The sequence below is a fragment of the Patiria miniata genome, unplaced genomic scaffold (genome assembly GCF_015706575.1).
Source record: "Patiria miniata isolate m_02_andy unplaced genomic scaffold, ASM1570657v1 HiC_scaffold_8, whole genome shotgun sequence".
NCBI lineage: Eukaryota > Metazoa > Echinodermata > Asteroidea > Valvatida > Asterinidae > Patiria > Patiria miniata.
This window is the reverse complement of record NW_024037075.1, coordinates 9,268,874-9,286,660: the sequence shown is the minus strand read 5'-3', so window position 1 is coordinate 9,286,660 and position 17,787 is coordinate 9,268,874. Positions and strand designations below refer to the sequence as shown.

General features: G+C 37.9%; 1 long non-coding RNA gene across 3 annotated transcripts in view; it reads right to left on the bottom strand.

Annotated features, from left to right (window-relative positions):
* Positions 1-4,097: 4,097 nt before the first annotated feature.
* Positions 4,098-17,787, bottom strand: part of LOC119719368 — a 33,050-nt gene continuing 19,360 nt past the window's right edge. The window contains exons 3-4 of one of the 3 annotated variants that reach the window (XR_005269912.1): positions 14,917-15,003; positions 4,099-5,498 (exon numbers count right to left, since the gene is read on the bottom strand). This is a non-coding gene — a long non-coding RNA (uncharacterized LOC119719368). Of the gene's footprint in view, positions 5,499-12,923; positions 15,004-17,787 lie in introns of those variants that run through there. The other 2 variants (XR_005269914.1, XR_005269911.1) reach the window with 2 other exon arrangements.

Here is a 17,787-nt window from a genome sequence, read left to right as displayed (position 1 = left end):
AGTTGAGTCAAGTCAGTTACCCGTTGGGACTCGAGTCAAGTCAAGTCGCCAAAACTTGTGACTCGAGTCGGACTCCAGTTAAGTCATTGACTTGAGTCATTACAACTCTGTTAAAATCACATGAAGGAATTTCTTGGTAAAACTTTTTGGTAAAATTAAATTTTTAGTCCATGAAAATTGAGCCAGTAGAGTGCCAGTAGAGTCCTTAAAACACACATGCTCTCATTAATGGGGATCAAATTTCCTAGATGGTGAATTTTCAATTTCATGCTATTCATTATACCGGTATGTGGCACTAGTCTTACATTGACAGCTTTGGCTCATGTATACACGTAATTCAATGGCTTTATTGGCAGCTGGAAATGCGTACATAGATAGTATATATGTATACATGTAAACAGGGTTGTCAACATATTCTCTGTAAATTTAAGACATTATGTTGAGTTTTCCATCATCAAGACCTTCAAAATATGGTTAGGTATACATGTATGCACAACCAAAAACACCAAATGTTGGTGATCTCCAGACAAATGTGCACCTTAAAGTTAATCCTTTCTTATTGCACTTGGCATTAGGTTTCATACAGGTTGGGTACGGTTTCACACACCTTTTTAAAGGGAATATACATCATTTGCTTTTGCTGTAATTTTCAGAAATGGATGGAATTGGGGGGTTGGAAATATAAAGCAAATATAGTTGCACTGACTTTTTGGAGGTTTTGGGTTCGAAAATGCTATAAAAACCAAGAAAAACGATCATTTTCCTGTAGTCTGGTTCCCTGACTCCATATAAGAAGAAACAGAGCAGTTTACTTACATTGGGGAATTGTAAGGTCAGGGAACCAGTCTAGCTGGCTCGTACCCGTTCATAGGTTTGTAATCGATTGCAAACAAGTGCAATGGTCAATTGGGGCCAGTATTTGAAAAAAAGCCAGTTGTTTCCAACGCTGATCGGCCGATCAGCGTTGGAAATTGATACAAAAATACCACTTTTCTTGAAAATGACAGTATACCAGGTGCCATAATTTTACAGGATGCTTCAGGCTGTCATTTACCAACATCCTATTAAGGTATTTCGCAAAAACTTGGTAGTTTTTTTTTCGATGTTTGCAAATGTTGTATATTCCCTTTAAGTGACAGGGAGCAACACCCTAATTTTCTTAGCACATGTTGGTGTTTCTTGCATTTCAACTTCTGTCAGTGCACTTTTTATGAAAATCATAGACAAAAGTTAACCTGGCCTTGTCCCTTGGTGGCTGTGAAGCCATTCATATAACCCGGTTACACCCTGCCAAAAGGACAAAGCATCAATGTTCATACCATCTGTGTCAGCTTAATTCACTGGAACTACCAGTACATGTTGAAAACTTTTGGCAATTGAGCATGCATGGACTCTTTCTATCCCTGGTTTGGGGTTGCTATGACCTTTAATTAAGAGAAGCAATGCATGCATTAAACGTACTTTTGCCACCAGTTTAGCACAGTCAAAGTTCGCATAAATTTCCATATTTATACATGTACCGTACTGTACTTCTAGTGTAAGAGCAAATAAAAGGTCTCATTAGAAATGATGTGTACGGGATACACATGCGGCTTCTTAAAATTGTGGATATATCATCCGTTCATGTGGTAAATTCACTTGACCCATGAAGTACATGTAGGCAAACCACAATAGTTCCAACAAATAAACATCATCACCATAATGTACCGTATTTTGATCTGCTAATTTCTTCAAGAGTAAATCTTACAAACTTGTGTACATGTACAAACATTTCAACTCCCTTTTGTTTTGAAATGCTTCATTAGTTTACTCGTATGATTAATGCAGTGTCGACATATGGTTTCATTTCAGACAGAAAGTTTGTGACCACAAGTTAATCAAGGACCACCCTTCACACACAGCAAGACCCTTCCAAACCATTACCAGGTAATGGACCAAGCAAACACCAATCACTTTCAGACAGATAGTCTGTTACCCTTGTAAATGTGACCAAAACAATCAAACTTGCAGCAATCAGCATTTTCATCCACACAATATCTGCAAGATGTCAAACACAAGTGACCAAAAAAACAAGAGATTGGAGCACAGCTATTCAACATATGTATACAGAGCATGATACATGTACATGTACATACACATTAATGTACCAGTACATGTACTCATGGTCAGTACAATTCAAACATGTACAAATGTAGCTCCTGTTCCAGCCAATTACACTAGATTTTCACAAACCGATTTTCTTAAAACAACATAGAATACTCCTTTCATCAAATGCCATTATCATGATGACCACATATCTTTACATACATGTACATGTACGGTATGAGCCCAGCCCTCACTTTTATTTAATTGATTGCACATATTGCTTTTATGGTATTGTATTATAGAAATATTGAATGCTTCGAGTGGTGTAGTAAAACTAGCCTCCCGAGGTGATCCATGGACATTCTAGAATGTTCCATGGATCACCGAGGGAGGCTAGTTTTACTTCACCGCGAGATAAAGCATTCAATATTTGTTTGATAACACTTCACCCACAGATTCTGCTTGGTTATGATATTTTAAATTATCTAAATTTGAACACAGTTGAAATAACTTCAATTTTAATACAAAATTGGTGGAAAATGTATTTCTCTCTTCCAAACTACCCCTTCACGAAATGTTTGAGCCCAACTCTGCGACGCGCTCTCTTTGGAATAATACGCGCTACGCACAACGCGCAACGCGCACACCAGCATGCATTTGCACACAAATACCGCGCCGTGGAAAAAGTACTTTGGTTGCTAATGGTATAGTACTTTGGTTGCTATGGGTATCGTACTTTTGGTCGTGCACTGAAAGATAGCAAAAATAGAAAGTATCATGTGACTCACTCTCGGCCAATCAAGACACAGAATCTGTGGGTGAGGTGTTATAAAATGGTATATCATAAACATGTGAATATAATCATGTACTGTACCCAAGTTTACATTGTACAGAAGTACGGAAAATTCAACTGTTCACGGAAAACTTTTACTTATAAATGCACAGTACATTACCACATGGTAACACTGCATGCCTGTTTGGTGTTCAGTGACTGTAAATACTTGTGGCAGGTTTGATTTGATTCCTCCATAACTCCATCTCACTGGTTGGCCAGTCAAGTTCTGTATTAAATAACTGGCATCTGTCTTTTGTGTAATGCTAGACAAAGTATAGCTCATGGGGAGTTTAGGATCCTTTGTCAATCAATATTGACCTTGAAATGTAAGGTTATCAATGGATCTTCTTAATTACGTGATACAATCTTGGACATGAACTGAAACTTTGAAAGAGTCTGTCTGTGTGAGTTTGTGTTACATACCCTATGTGGACTTGTGAACAAAAGAGGTCCACATAATGCAGGTTGTGTTAACGTTATGTGGACTAAGCCGTGTCCACATAACGTTTTGCCCTTTCTGGAAAACAGGTTTAGAGGCATTTTTGGGTTAGGTTTATCCGTAGCAGAATGAAGAGAAACACTATAGGGAATCATAGAAAAAAAATTGGGTTAAAAGAGTTTTCACAGTTTAAGTAAAGTTATTTTTTGTACCGAGTTTTCTTAACTACACGAAAACAAAGCAATGTCCACACAAGGTATGTAACGTAAGTCTGGGTGTGTGTGTGTGTGTGTGTGATCTAACATTGCATACCCTTTGTGGGCCTGTGATCTATAAGAGGTTGACAGGGTGCAGGAATTGAGAATGTTATGTCGACTTGCCCACATCTACAACGTTTTCCCCTCTCTGACAAACAGTTTTAGAGGCATTTTGGGGTTAGAGTTATCCGTCGCAAAATGAAGGGGAACAGTCAAGGAAATCATGATTGAAAATTCAGGTTGAAAGAGCTGGCCGTTGTTCATAGTAAAATGAGTTTTTTCTCCTGAGTTTTTTCTCTTAAGGTATGGAAAGTACATGTAAAGTGTAAGTGTGGGTGGGGATGGGTTTGTTTATGGTGTAAATCCAGGACGCACAAGTATGTGAAACATCATTGTGTAATTGAGGACAGGAGTCAAATCCAGGATGTCCTCGATTAGAAAATGTATGAGAGCTGTTGCAAAAAAGTTAGTACGATGTAAATTTCTATTTGAAATATATTTTTTCTTGTAACCCTTGAACTTTGCTGTATACAAGATTTTCAAATGCAGATTTTATGATGTCATGATGTTACAATTACAGATTAAATGTCACTGAATAAGATTTGAACTTCAAAACTGACCAAAATTCCACCAAAATGGTACGTGTGCAAAGTACATTTTTGAAGGAAAAAAATATGGACAAAAATATTAAAATAAATCCATCTCATAGTTGGCCAGTCAAATTCTGTATGAATAAGATGATATAAAATATGATGATATTTTGGACTAATGTACATGAAAATACAATGTGTTTAAACAATTTTCTTTGAGCATTAAAATAATTTTAGAATGTCACCGTTTCTTAAAAGCTTGCAATAATTTCAATTCTTGCAAATGTTATGTGTAGCAAATACTGTATTTCAATATGAGTGAATTTCCTAAATTGAATCATGTGAAAAATCTCTCGTGAGTTTTGTGAGGTTCTGAAAAGGACCAGGGAAAATGCATTACTCAGCGTCGGGGGACTGAGGGATTCCCTGGGTGAAGGGCAGTTATGTAAGACGTCAAAATGATGCAACTCTGGAAAACAAGCTGGGGCAGGGCATGCTAGATGATCAGTCAGGTGCGATAGTGTGGTGGAAGGAAGTGATGAAGAAGGTTGCCAAGGTTTAGAAGAGCCATCAAATGGCTTTCATGTAGGGTGGGAAAGTAAGTTGTTCTAGAGTATACCAGTACATGTACATGCACATGTAGGCGACCTAATAGTAATACACTGAATAAGGCAGGGAAACCAACTTGTCCTTGGGTATAAGAGAAACTGTCTAGAGAGGATGGGGCGCCAGGTGTCGCTGATGGAAAAAACTTCAAGATTGATTTTGATGGCCTCTCTGATGCAGTGTGCCTGATGATGAACTCAGCCTCAGTGGTGCCGGTTGATATGGTGGAATTCAGTGTGGGAGTGCTTGACTGTGGAGAGGACTCCTAGTCTGCACACGGGTCTTGCTGATCCTTGTGCAATTGCAGCAGGTTTGTGGGTCTTTAGGGGTGCTGTATGAAAAACCTGAATGCCATGCTTGTGAATGATTTGAATGTGGTAGGAAATTCTGCCTGATTAGTAGGGATGGGAAATTGAACTAGTGGCCCTAACTAGCTGACCTTGGTTAGGGATGGATCTGGGATCATCTTGCATCTACACTTTGCTTGTGTCTGTTGCGTTGCATTGCAATGCTGTGATGTGATGTGATGGATTTCCTTGTTGCAGATGTTGTATGCTCTGTGGGCAAGGGGCCAATTGACTAAAGCCTTGATCTTGGTGTGAAGAAAATAACTGCTGTGGAGGTATCTGTTGGTGTGCATCAGTTTCCAGTAGATCTTGTGGGTTAGAGTGCTGATTTTTGGAAACCTCAACATCAAAACAAGAAAAGCAGTGTTAAAAAAACACAAATGCCCCGCAACCATGCCTATCTCCATGACATAAACACCACTCTATTAACATCAACTTACCTGGGTCACATGGAACGTTTATTGACATCGTTATTGTTTTCTTTAGGCTATATACCGGTATGTAACGTACTGATGCCAATGATCCCATAATTTATTTTTGGTTTTTGCTTCTCTGTTGGGAAGTCATTGTATGTGATTTAAGCAAACTGACTGGATATTTTCAGTCTTAAGCAAGACATTTCTCAAAGGCAAATCTTTACGCATAATCCTTTGAGCATTTACAAGGCCCGCATGGAAATAAGAATTTTTAAATAATCAAAAGAAAATATGGTTATTTGAATAAGCTTGAGTTATCATTATGACATCATTTCCTTGGTTTTAAATAATGAGAACAGTTGGCCTATGGGGTCCTAAAGTGACTCAAAATCCTAAGAACAACCTACAGAGCTGCATAAACATGTACATGTACTACGGTGCAAGTCTCAAGTTTTAGTAATACATGTACACGTAAATGTGTTTGTTTTCTGTTGTTTCAATTAAAAATATGACTTTCCAAGAAAAAAGGGTGGAGAAGCAACACTCACTAATATTCTAGTGAGTGATTACATTTGCACATGCATACTGGTTTGGTAAAAAAAAATAAAAAATAAAAAAATAAAAAAATAACTTTTTTTTTTTTTAAACAATTCCTATTGTTTTAATCCTAATGACCTTGGCCATTGTCTTATGGGGTCCAAACTTATAATTTATACTAGCAAGCAACCTTCACTGTATCAAGGTTAAAGACATACATGGATATACAATCCAGATATCGCTGTGGAACCAAATGCACACGCACACACGCACGCACGCACAATCTTTTTTTACTATACGCCTGAGGACAACTATTGTGTTTCCCTTCGTCCCTCTAATATAACACTTTCCCATAGACTAAGCACATAACTGTACGATCGAGGACCGGTTTTAACAAGAGGCACCGTCGTCCGAGGGTCAAAGGCTCCTTTGTGCTCCTTTTGTTGTCTATCCTCGAGCGTAATACAATACAAGATCGCACACCCGTGTGTAAATGCCGGCAAACGTGGACGCCCCATTGTCCCTAATCCTCTTTCCTTTGTTTGTAATCTTTTTTAGCGACAGCTCTCATTGGTTTTGTACACGATTTGAGATCGTGGACGTTCGGTCAAACATGGACATATTGTTTGCGCCTACATTCTTCCGTCCTATGTCCACGATTGCCGGTGTTTACATACTCAGACATTCTGGAATTTGTATTCCTGTGGAGACATTTCTTTGTTCTCGTGTAGTAAAGTTTTCAAGTTTGAAATTGAAGTTTCAAAATGCTCTTATTTTAACCAGAATTAATTTCCTGGGCTGAAATTTGGACTACATATCCCTTTTCTAAAACTCTTCCATTTGCGACAGATCAACCTACCTTGGAAATTCCTAGTTTTTGAGTAAAATCCCTATATCTATTTCGTGAAATTCTTGTGGAGACGTATTCATCTATAGAAATGTTCTTCTGGAGACGTATACAATCTTTTGTTCCCTATTGTGTTCATGTCTCCGTAAGGTAGTAAATTCCAGCACACCCCCACACACACGCACGCACAACCCATACATAGTACTGCAATAGGCATATGCATGCATACACACCCACCCACCCACCCACCCACCAAGGTTTACATTACATACCTTGTGTGGACATTCCTTTGTTTTCGTGTAGTTAAGAAAACTCGGTACAAAAATAACTTTACTTAAACTGTGAAAACTCTTTTAACCCAATTTTTTTTTCTATGATTCCCTATAGTGTTTCTCTTCATTCTGCTACAGATAAACCTAACCCAAAAATGCCTCTAAACCTGTTTTCCAGAAAGGGCAAAACGTTATGTGGACACGGCTTAGTCCACATAACGTTAACACAACCTGCATTATGTGGACATCTTTTGTTCACAAGTCCACATAGGGAATGTAAGACAAACTCACACACCCACGTGTGTAAATGCCGGCAATCGTAGATGCCCCATTGTCCCTAATCCTCTTTCCTTTGTTTATACTCTAACTTCTTAGCGACAGCTCTCATTGGTTTTGTACACGATTTGAGATCATGGACGTTCGGTCAACCATGGACGTATTGTTTGCGCCCCAATTCTTTTGTCCTACGTCCACGATTGCCGGTGTTTACATACTCACGTACACACACACGGACGGACAAGGCAGAAACAGTATGCCACTTCGGCATAAAAATGGATGTTGCCATCTTTTTCTTATTCCATAGTGAATTAGACACTACTGTGAAGTCCGTTGAGGTGTTACAAGAACAGAAAGATTTTGTTGTCGATGTTGCATTTCCATGGTAACTCACGTTACATTTGGATGGGGGTCTTCATTTGGATGGGGTCTTCATTTAGATGGGGTCTTATCAGAACCTCACATAAGAGGCGTCACATGGTGTACACCGCACAAGTACCGTACTCCTATTGCTCACATGCAAATCTTCAAATCTTATCAAGTATTTTATTCGCTTTACAAACTGCAGTCATGTATCACTGTTGATGGACATGTTGATGGGCATGTATGCCAAAACCAACAAGTTTTGTGTTTTATGAGTATATGTCATGCAACCGTAAGAACTTACACCAACTTTTCTCTTCAAGAATGCAGACAAGATAAAAGATTGGCCAGTTTAGCTTCATCCATACAGAAAAAAAAATTGTCTGAAAAAAAGACTGGTTGCTTTCCCAGGTGTTACTGCAATTATGGATGTAATTCTCCAGGCATGGAAACCAAATATGAGGGTGAAGCTGAAATTATCTCTTCATATCTCAACAAGGCTAGGAATGAGGCCTGTTGGGTGAAACCCAAGTGGATCTGTAGCATGTTGGCTATAATAACCCCCCACAGGTTCATGACCTTTGATACTACCCAAGCCACAAAACTCTGGTCTTGGATATATACATACCTGTCACCCTGAAGCCAATTCTCCATGAAAACTCCTGTACAAAATGCTGTCTCAAGTGATTCTTGCTGACATCTATGCATCGTTCAGTCAGCAAGATCAGATACCAGTGAGATTGATTTGGACTTCTGAATTTGCGGTGTAATTACCCAAGGAAGACTGCTAGCACCCTTGGCTATAGCCAGCATTCCTTGATGCCATTCTGTAACCAACATGAACCTCCACATTTCACATGTATCAGATTCAGTTTCAATTTTAGTAAATCAAAACATGCTCAACAATTCCCTTTTAAAATGCTAAATTGACTGGACTTTAATGCAATGCTCTTAAGGTAATGAAGGTGTGTACACTATAATTTAAAATTAAACAAACTGTGCGAGTGCACAATAAGCTCTGCTCTGGCCATCTTGCATGAAATCTGTCAAAACGATCCCTGCCAGAGCTTAAAAATGCGATGCTGATGGCACATACGGAACACCATACTTACGATTTATACCTGGATTTATAGTGATTTGCGATGAATACCACGTCTCTATAACATTAGGCCACCAAAAAAGTCTCCAGTTTCTGCTCTGCGCGCACATGCTGTAGCCATGTACGTCTGCAAAAATTTTTTTTTTTAATTTCAATGTAAGATGATGTCTCAAAAACGCCAAACTCACTGGTTCGACTGGAATCCTGCTGCTGCACAATTTTAATGTGTTTTTAGATGGGGTTACGATCAAGTATTTTTTTAAGCTTTTTGTACCCTCTCTGGGCTGCCATATATTTTGCACTAAATTTAGTCGGGCACCATTTGCAGACGGTGTTGTAATTTTGTAATTGTTCGTCTGGGAGCCAGACTGAGGGAGCCATGGTCGTGTATAGTGAACCTGAAAACGCTTCTTCATTAGCGAAATATGTAAGGTAGCAGACTAATGACCAGCCTGGCAGCACATGCACGATGTTGATGTTGCTGTATGGTCTGACGTTACCGTTTTCTCTGATTTTTGTCTTGAGTATCCAAATTTCCCAAAGAATATCCGTGTCGGTCGAGATCGTAAGTGGGTGCAGAATTCTCAAGCCTTATGGCCTTACTGAGATCACCTCAAGCTCCACTCTGAAGGATATTTTTGAGAGTTTTTAAGGGGATCGAAGCGTCATCTGCAACATCAGCCAACCTTTTAAGAAAAAACAAGGAGGGGAGAAAAAACCCAAAGCCGCGTTGCCGCAGCACTATTGGGGCAAGATCCATACCAGAAACCGAAGACTTGGTTTTTGGGCCTTACTGCACATATTTTGCATTCATAATCATTTTTCCGAATTGTTGCAAACAAGTTTTGTTAAGTATTTAATTGATTTTGTCTGCTTTTTGGGGGTCAACATTAACATTTGGTTGTGGGAAACTTAACAGGCTTATTTTGGTCAATTTTTGAAGACAGACATAATAAAGGCACATACACATCTATCTAAACAAAATCAGTGTTCCAAAAACCGTCCTCAAGAGAGCATTTTATGACCAAGGCATGGCATTTGGTCAATTACATGTACTCAATTATTTTTGGTCAATTTTCCAGGGACAGACAAATCTAGACAGACTGACCGACCACCAAGTGACATGTAGAAGCTCCTGCCAGAGCTTAAATAGTGGAAACAATTTTTTAGACAAGTTCAGTAAATTTTATCAGAATATCAAATTCAACGCACTGAGAATGTAACATGTAACATGTACAGGTACATACTTAGGGCCTTTTCACACTAAACAAAATCTTGGGAGTGGCTCCAGGGTGAAGCAGGGGTGAAAATGATTCACAATTGAATTCTCACCCCCGCGCGGGCCGAGCCACACCCGAGATTGCTCTTTTCCCGCGGCGACCCTGCTCAGGACCAGGGTTGAACATCTTATCCCCGGGGTGAGATACTTTCCAAGGGCGAAAACTGTAGTGTGAAACCAGTAGGGGTGAGTTCACCCCAAGGCGAGCATTAGAGGGTTAAAACAGACTCAGGAGTATGATGAAATTGCAACAATTCATCTAAAACTACGGTAGAGTGTGTACAATGTGGGCGTTTTGACAAATCTAATCAACATCATAATGCTGGACCACAACTTCAACTCGTCCACAAGTTGTACAAACGTAAAAGAGGTTAAATTTTCCTAAATTTTTGACATGAAAATGCACACAGGAAACACTCCTTTCGTTCTTAACATGCCTTAGTGAAATCTTAATGCCTCATTTCCATTATCTCCATATCGGAGATGAAGAACATTGCGCCAATTTCATTTTTACGACAAACAACAATGTACTTGTATTGATATGCTTTCCGGTGCCAGATCTAGGAAATTAGGCCTAATGCTTCCACGGTACGTGAGGAAATTTATCAGTTTAAACAATACAATCAAGCACCAAAGCCAGAGGGGGTGTGGGTGTTAGTAAATTTGTTAGTCCTATAAGTGACCATGGTTAAAGGATTTAACAGAAACTGCACACCCCCCCCCCCCTTAACAATAACATCCAGCCCCCTGGAAACAATATGCAGTTGAATATAATGCAATACATGTACATTTTTAATTTGGAAAATATCAAATAAATATTGCTTAAATAATATCAGCCATTCCATGTAAGGGTCATCACCAAACTCAAAAATTGAAGTGAAAGGAATAAATGTTTGTCTGTTATATTTGATGAGGAATATTGAAACCATCTAAATCTCAAAAGATTTTTTAAAATAAATCATTTTATTTAAAGTTTCAGCCTCCTGAACATGGATGAATTTTGTGGGCAAAATGGAGGGTCAGGGGTATAAATCACAAACTGAGGAAGTAATTGAAGCTCATTCATAAGATTGTGCTTTATCTGCATACATTTGGTAGCTATTCCAGTGTATTTGATAAAACATTGAGAATTTTTCCAAATGTCTTCAGTATTTTCCCACTATTTTATCGTGAAAACACCCTCAAAAATATGTCACGCGCGTCACAAAATAGGACTTTTTTTCAGATTACTTAATAACTAGAGAGGGATTCAGCTAGTGTTTGATATTTATAAATGAAATAGTGGTGGTCTATCAATAAAAGTATGAATATTCTTATTTGCTCTACATTCCTTGTAGAAAAAACTATCTCAAGAATGTCACGCGAGTCAAACATGATGTATGTCACGCAAGTCACCAGGGGCGGGTCCAGGGATTTTTCGCAGGGGGGAGGGGGTTTCATCAGCCAAAAAATCTGAAAATGTACGCACGTTTTTTTCTCCGGACACTTGGCCTCCGTAAAATCAAAAACTGGAGGGGGGTACGGGAGCTGGTACCAATTTCAATCGGGGGCACTGTTCAAATTCGACGATTATTAACACATTACAGAATGGTGTACTGTATTTTGAACAGGCGGACATTAGACCAGTATAATTTTTTGAGGGTGTCACAGCAGGGGGGAGGGGGGGGGGGTTTTCGACTTAATTTTTATGAATTTGTATGAGAATTTTTTTTTTTTTGACAGAGCTGGGGGAGGGGGGTTGACCCCCAAACCCCCCTCTTGATCCGCGCCTGGTCACAAGCCAGGAATGTTTCATTTACATGTAATACAAAGAAACAATGCCATATTAAATTATAGAATTGGAATTAAGTCTTTAAAAGCATTAACTAGTTAGGACCTATGTAACAAGAAATTGAATCAGTTTTTTACAGATGTATATACTGTATACATTCCTATACAACTGCATCATTAATTGCAGCTCTTACCTTTTAAGGAAACTGTGACTCTACATGACCAAGAATTACAACTGTTTTCCTGAAATAATCACCCGTGGATTGATGACATCACTTCGTAACTTAAATTCCGAAAAAAAATTCTCTCCGTGTCATTGTTAAGGATATTGTGTTTAAACCAGATTTCCACCCCCAACATTCGCCAAAGTAAAGAGATAAATAATAATTACCAGCAATGGGGTAATAGGGAGACATTCCCATAGACTTGTGCACAAAAATTTTCCGAATTGAATGTGCGCTAACCCAATATTCCATTGTCCTTTTTCCACAAACTTCGGTATTTTTACTAATAAGACCACGAGCAACAAATATAACCTAATTTCGACAGCAAAATTTTTCCTCTAAAGGGGAGCTGCGCCAATAGGGAGACACTTAGGTGTCACCCTATTAAGCCCGTGTCTCCCTGCTATCGAAGTTTCTACGCTAACGTGTCTCCCTAATAGTACATTTGTAGGAATAGCAGTTTTCACACTCTTTCATAAGGTATTCACAGGTAAATCATTTTTATTAATATAATATTAAGATTTGATTTGTTATACTAAAATTACAGTTATAATGTGAAAGTGAAAAGCTACTGTGTCACGCGAGTCACGCATTTGTGTCACGCGAGTCACATTTTCTTCAGGCCATTTCTTACAACAAGGGATATTTGGCACAATACAACTTATGCATGTATTGGGTGAGGGTATTAAGTTCTAAGTTCAGTAAGAATAATTTTTAGAACACTGGTAGATCCATAGGAAAAGCTATTTGAATCAAGGGATGTCAAAAATCCCTTTTTCTATCCTGTCACGCGAGTCACGTCAAAGAAACTGTGATACATAAAAAAATAGCGATTTTAAAGTAATCATATGAAAACTAAACCATAAATTCACAATGCCCTGACTCAAATACATGCTAATTTGAGTTGAATAAATGCCAGGTTAACAACAGTAATGCATTAAAACTTTACATTTTGTTCAAATGTCACGCGAGTCACCATGGAATGGCTGATATCTGGATGCTTACAAAAATGCTACACGCTAATGAAATACCGTAGATTATCAGATTTATGACATAATGTTTCACGGACTGTAGTGCACACAATGAAGCAAGTGTGAAAATAGGGCCAGGACTCAACATGCATATTTTTTATGCATGTCCATGATAAGTATGCATGTTGTAGTGGATTTTGGATGTTTAAAAGATACCTGAATTTGGCAATGAAGAACTCAGTATTAATTATGCAATTTAAACACAGTTTTATGGGAAACACGTCTGAAACAACTCGGGGTGAGCTCGAGGGTGAACAATCGATAGTCACCCAGGGCAGCCCAGGGGCAGCCCAGGGTGAGTTCGCACAGGGGATGGATGCTCTAGTGAAAATGCCTTTACTGTATTATGAATTGGACAAGGGTCAATTTCATGAACCACTACTATTGATCATATCTTAAGTTACATAAATGATGGATAATACATCATTTCGTCGCCGTTTTTACGAACCAGCAAAACAAGCATTTCACGTCAAAACTAGACTTCAAGAAAATCGCATTCAAAGTTATGCAAGTTTTCAGATGACAAATTTTATAGTTTAATTGTGGGTTAAATTTTGCAAGTCACCTGCACAGAAGGTGTTTTTAATAATATACTTATGGGTTAGATTCATAATCAGAATTCTAGTGGAGAAAATAACTCTCAACAAGTTTTTCAGTTCATAAAACCTTTTTATGCGCTTTTGTTTGACGTACACAATGTATGTTGTGAGAGCTTTCTACCTGTACTAGTGTTAAGTAAAATTATCGATGCCTTTGAGAACAAGCAGTTTTCTGTCGGTATTTTCCTGGACCTGTCCAAGGCCTTCGACACTGTTAACCATGACATCCTTTTAAATAAATTGGAGCATTTTGGTGTCCGAGGGTTGGCCTTGGACTGGTTCAGAAGTTATGCATCAAATAGAAGGCAGTTTGTTTCTTATAATTTACATCACTCTGTAGAACTGTTCATCACTTGTGGAGTCCCTCAAGGAAGTGTGTTAGGTCCATTACTATTTATTATTTATATCAATGATATTTGTAGATCTTCTGATGTCATGTCTTTCTGTTTATTTGCAGATGATACTACTTTAATTTACAATCACCATAATGTGGATACAGCCATCCAAACTGTTAATGTTGAACTTGTTAAAATAAGTAGATGGCTCATTTCGAACAAATTATCAATTAATTTGCTTAAGACTAATTACATTATTTTTTGTCCACGCCAACATAAATACCAGGCCACAGTTTCTCTTAGCTTTGATGGTACTGTACTCAATCAAGTCAAGACTACTACATTTCTTGGACTTTGTATAAACAAAAATCTCACTTGGAATTGCCACATTGATGTTTTATGTAGTAAAATTTCTAAAAATGTTGGGGTTATGAATCGTCTGAAGAATTTTGTACCTAAAAATATTCTTTTAACATTATATAATTCCTTTATTCTTTCATACTTGAATTATGGCCTACTTTCTTTTTGGGGATCTTCAACTGTACATGGCTCCAACAAACTTTTTAAGTTGCAGAAGAAAGCTGATCGTATTGTAAATAGTGCAGGTTACCTTGATCATACCACTCCTCTATTTGCCAAACTTAATATTCTGAAACTGAATGATCTCTACCACCACCGACTGGGTATACTTATGTTTAAATATACTCACAACATGCTCCCTCCAATTTTTAATCATCTATTCTCATTTACTTCTTCTGTTCATTCATATGAAACACGTAGTTCATCGAAAGGTGATCTGTTTGTGAGAAAAAATAGAACTTCCTTTTTTAGAAACAGTCCATTTCAACGTGGTGTCATATACTGGAATGAACTCAACTTTGGTTTAAAAGAGTGTACTACTGTGGTTTCATTTGCTAAAATATTGAAAAAATCGATCATCAATACTTATACTTTTACTTAAAAAACATTTTCTTCTCTGCTTTGCTTAAGTCATTATTTTACATATTGTACTGGGTCTCACTCTTAAACCTATTGTCCTGTCTTAGTCCGTGTGTAGTTAGTTGTTTAAGTTTTGTCCTGTCCCAGGGAAAGGCACAAAAGCAGTGCTTCACCTTTTTCCTTTATGTTGACATCATTTAATATTTACACTTAATTACATACTGTCTGTGAAGAATGTTTTGTTTATACACCTATACTGTTTTCTGTCTGAATTGTTACCAAGGATGTCAATGTGAAAATAAATGTCGAATTGATTTGATTTGATTTGATTTGATTTGATTTGTACGCACGTACTATTTTATCACATCGTAAAACAGACAGTTTGGACAAGTATGATGCAATGATGTTTTACAAACTAACGCTAAACATGGAAGATCGCCCCAGAATGTTTTTATGTGCTGAATTATTGTTTGCAAACCATTATTATTGTCCATTGGCAAAAGAATAAGAGAAAATGTTGTTCCATCACTACATATTCACTAAGTAATTTTCAACTCTACATGTTATTTTATTCTTTTTAGTAAAACATTACAACTGTCATTCTTATTTAATTAGAAGGTCTTAATTGTAATCCATTGCCATCAATCTCCATTTAATTATTTACAATCAGCATGAGGTATGTTCATGTTGTTTAGCCTCAATTCTAGTGAGAATGACAAAAGTGTGCGATCATGGACTTCATGAATCGACTATAGTACGAAGATGTAAAAGGAACATGTTGAGAAAAAAATGTCCCTCATCATCCCTTCAGCTAACTCGTACGTAAGACTAATAATCTGTACATGCGACTAAAATATTGTACGCCAGACTTACATGTCGTACGTACAACTTATAAATTTATACATACATACATACATACGACAAATATCTCGTACGTCAACTTATATCTCATACGTACAGCTTATCATACGACATATAGGTTGTACCTACGACTTATGGATTGTAACTCCTACGTATGACATATAAGTAGAACGTACGAGTTACTTCTCGTACGTACAAGATATGAGATATAAGTCGTATACATGTATACATCAGGGATTGCAAATCATACATGTAAGTCATACGTATGTGTACAAGATTAAGGAGTACGTATGAGTTATGAGTCATACATATGAGTTAAAGCGTACGTACGAGGTACAATTCATAAGTGGTACATATACGACTTATTTTGTAAGTTGTATGTATGAGATACGAGACAAAAGTCGTACATGTACGTACCAGTTGCAATAAGTCGTACATACAAGATTAAGCCGTATATAATTTACAAATTACATGTATAAGGCGTACATACGAGTTATGAGTCGTACGTACGTAAGAGATTGTACGTACGAGATTGTAGGTATGACATGTGAGTCCTATGTACATTCATACAATTCATAATTGTCGTACGTAACGAGATTAAGTTGTATTTACGAGTTATAATTAGGCTTAAGTATGAGTTACAATTCATAAGTTGTACATACGAGATGAAGGAATACCAGTATTTACAACTTACATACAAGGCGTAGGTATACGTACAGTACAAGTTATTAGTCGTACGGTACAAGTTATGGCGTACGTACGAGTTATGATTCCCAAGGCGTAGGTTGATTATGTACATTAAACAAGTTAGTGGCACGGAGAGAGATTTTTTTCACCATGACCCTATATAGTGGACAAACCTGTGAACATGTTACCAAACGAGGCGTACCTCCAGTATAAGTCGTACGTATGAGATATAAGGCGTACGTACGATTTCCAAGGCATACGTACAATATTTAAGTTGTATGTACGACTGGTTAGTCGTACAAACAAGTCGTACGTATGACATAATTATAAGCACCAGTAGTACGTGCAACATATAAATCGTACATGCGAGATATAAGCTGTACGTATGGCTTACAGTTGTACTTAAGAGTTACAAGGGGGAGCCACTGAGCGCACTATCAAGTTCCAACAATATTAATTTCCAGTCAGATCGTGACTGACAGTGAAATAGATTGTAACAGTTTTCATGATACTGCGTGGTGACCATGCGTTTGTTCAATAAGCGGAGTTACTCTCGATCAACCCACTGAGTATGACAGAGTGGCAGACGATGGTTTAGCAAAAGTATTCATGGTTCGTGGGTAAGGGCAGATACAAAAACGTAATCACTTTGTCCAAGCCAGGTATTCGTTTTTTTCCCATTTTTGGGGGGGTTGGGTCGGTTCGGGTCGGTTTTACCTTATTTTTGTCGAGTCAGGTTTGGTCAGTTTGAGGGAGTTAAGATCAGTTTCGGTTCAGATTCGGTTTATATCTCTAATGTTTCAGGTCGGTTTGGCCTGGTCGACCCGACCCGATGCACATCATTTGTTTACTGGAGCCCTTTTCAATGGGACTACACAGCCGTATGGTTGCTAAGGCAAAGCGTCTGCCATTGATAACCAAGCTAATCAAAGTAAAGGTACTTAGATGCCATAACAGAGCAGTGAAATTCATGCACCCAAAAAACATGGCCTTTGAACGTTGTATTTCTCAGAAAAAAGTTCTCAGTATGATTGAAATGTTAAATTATAACGGAACAAGAAATTGTAAACTTCATGACAATGAAAGAATCGCC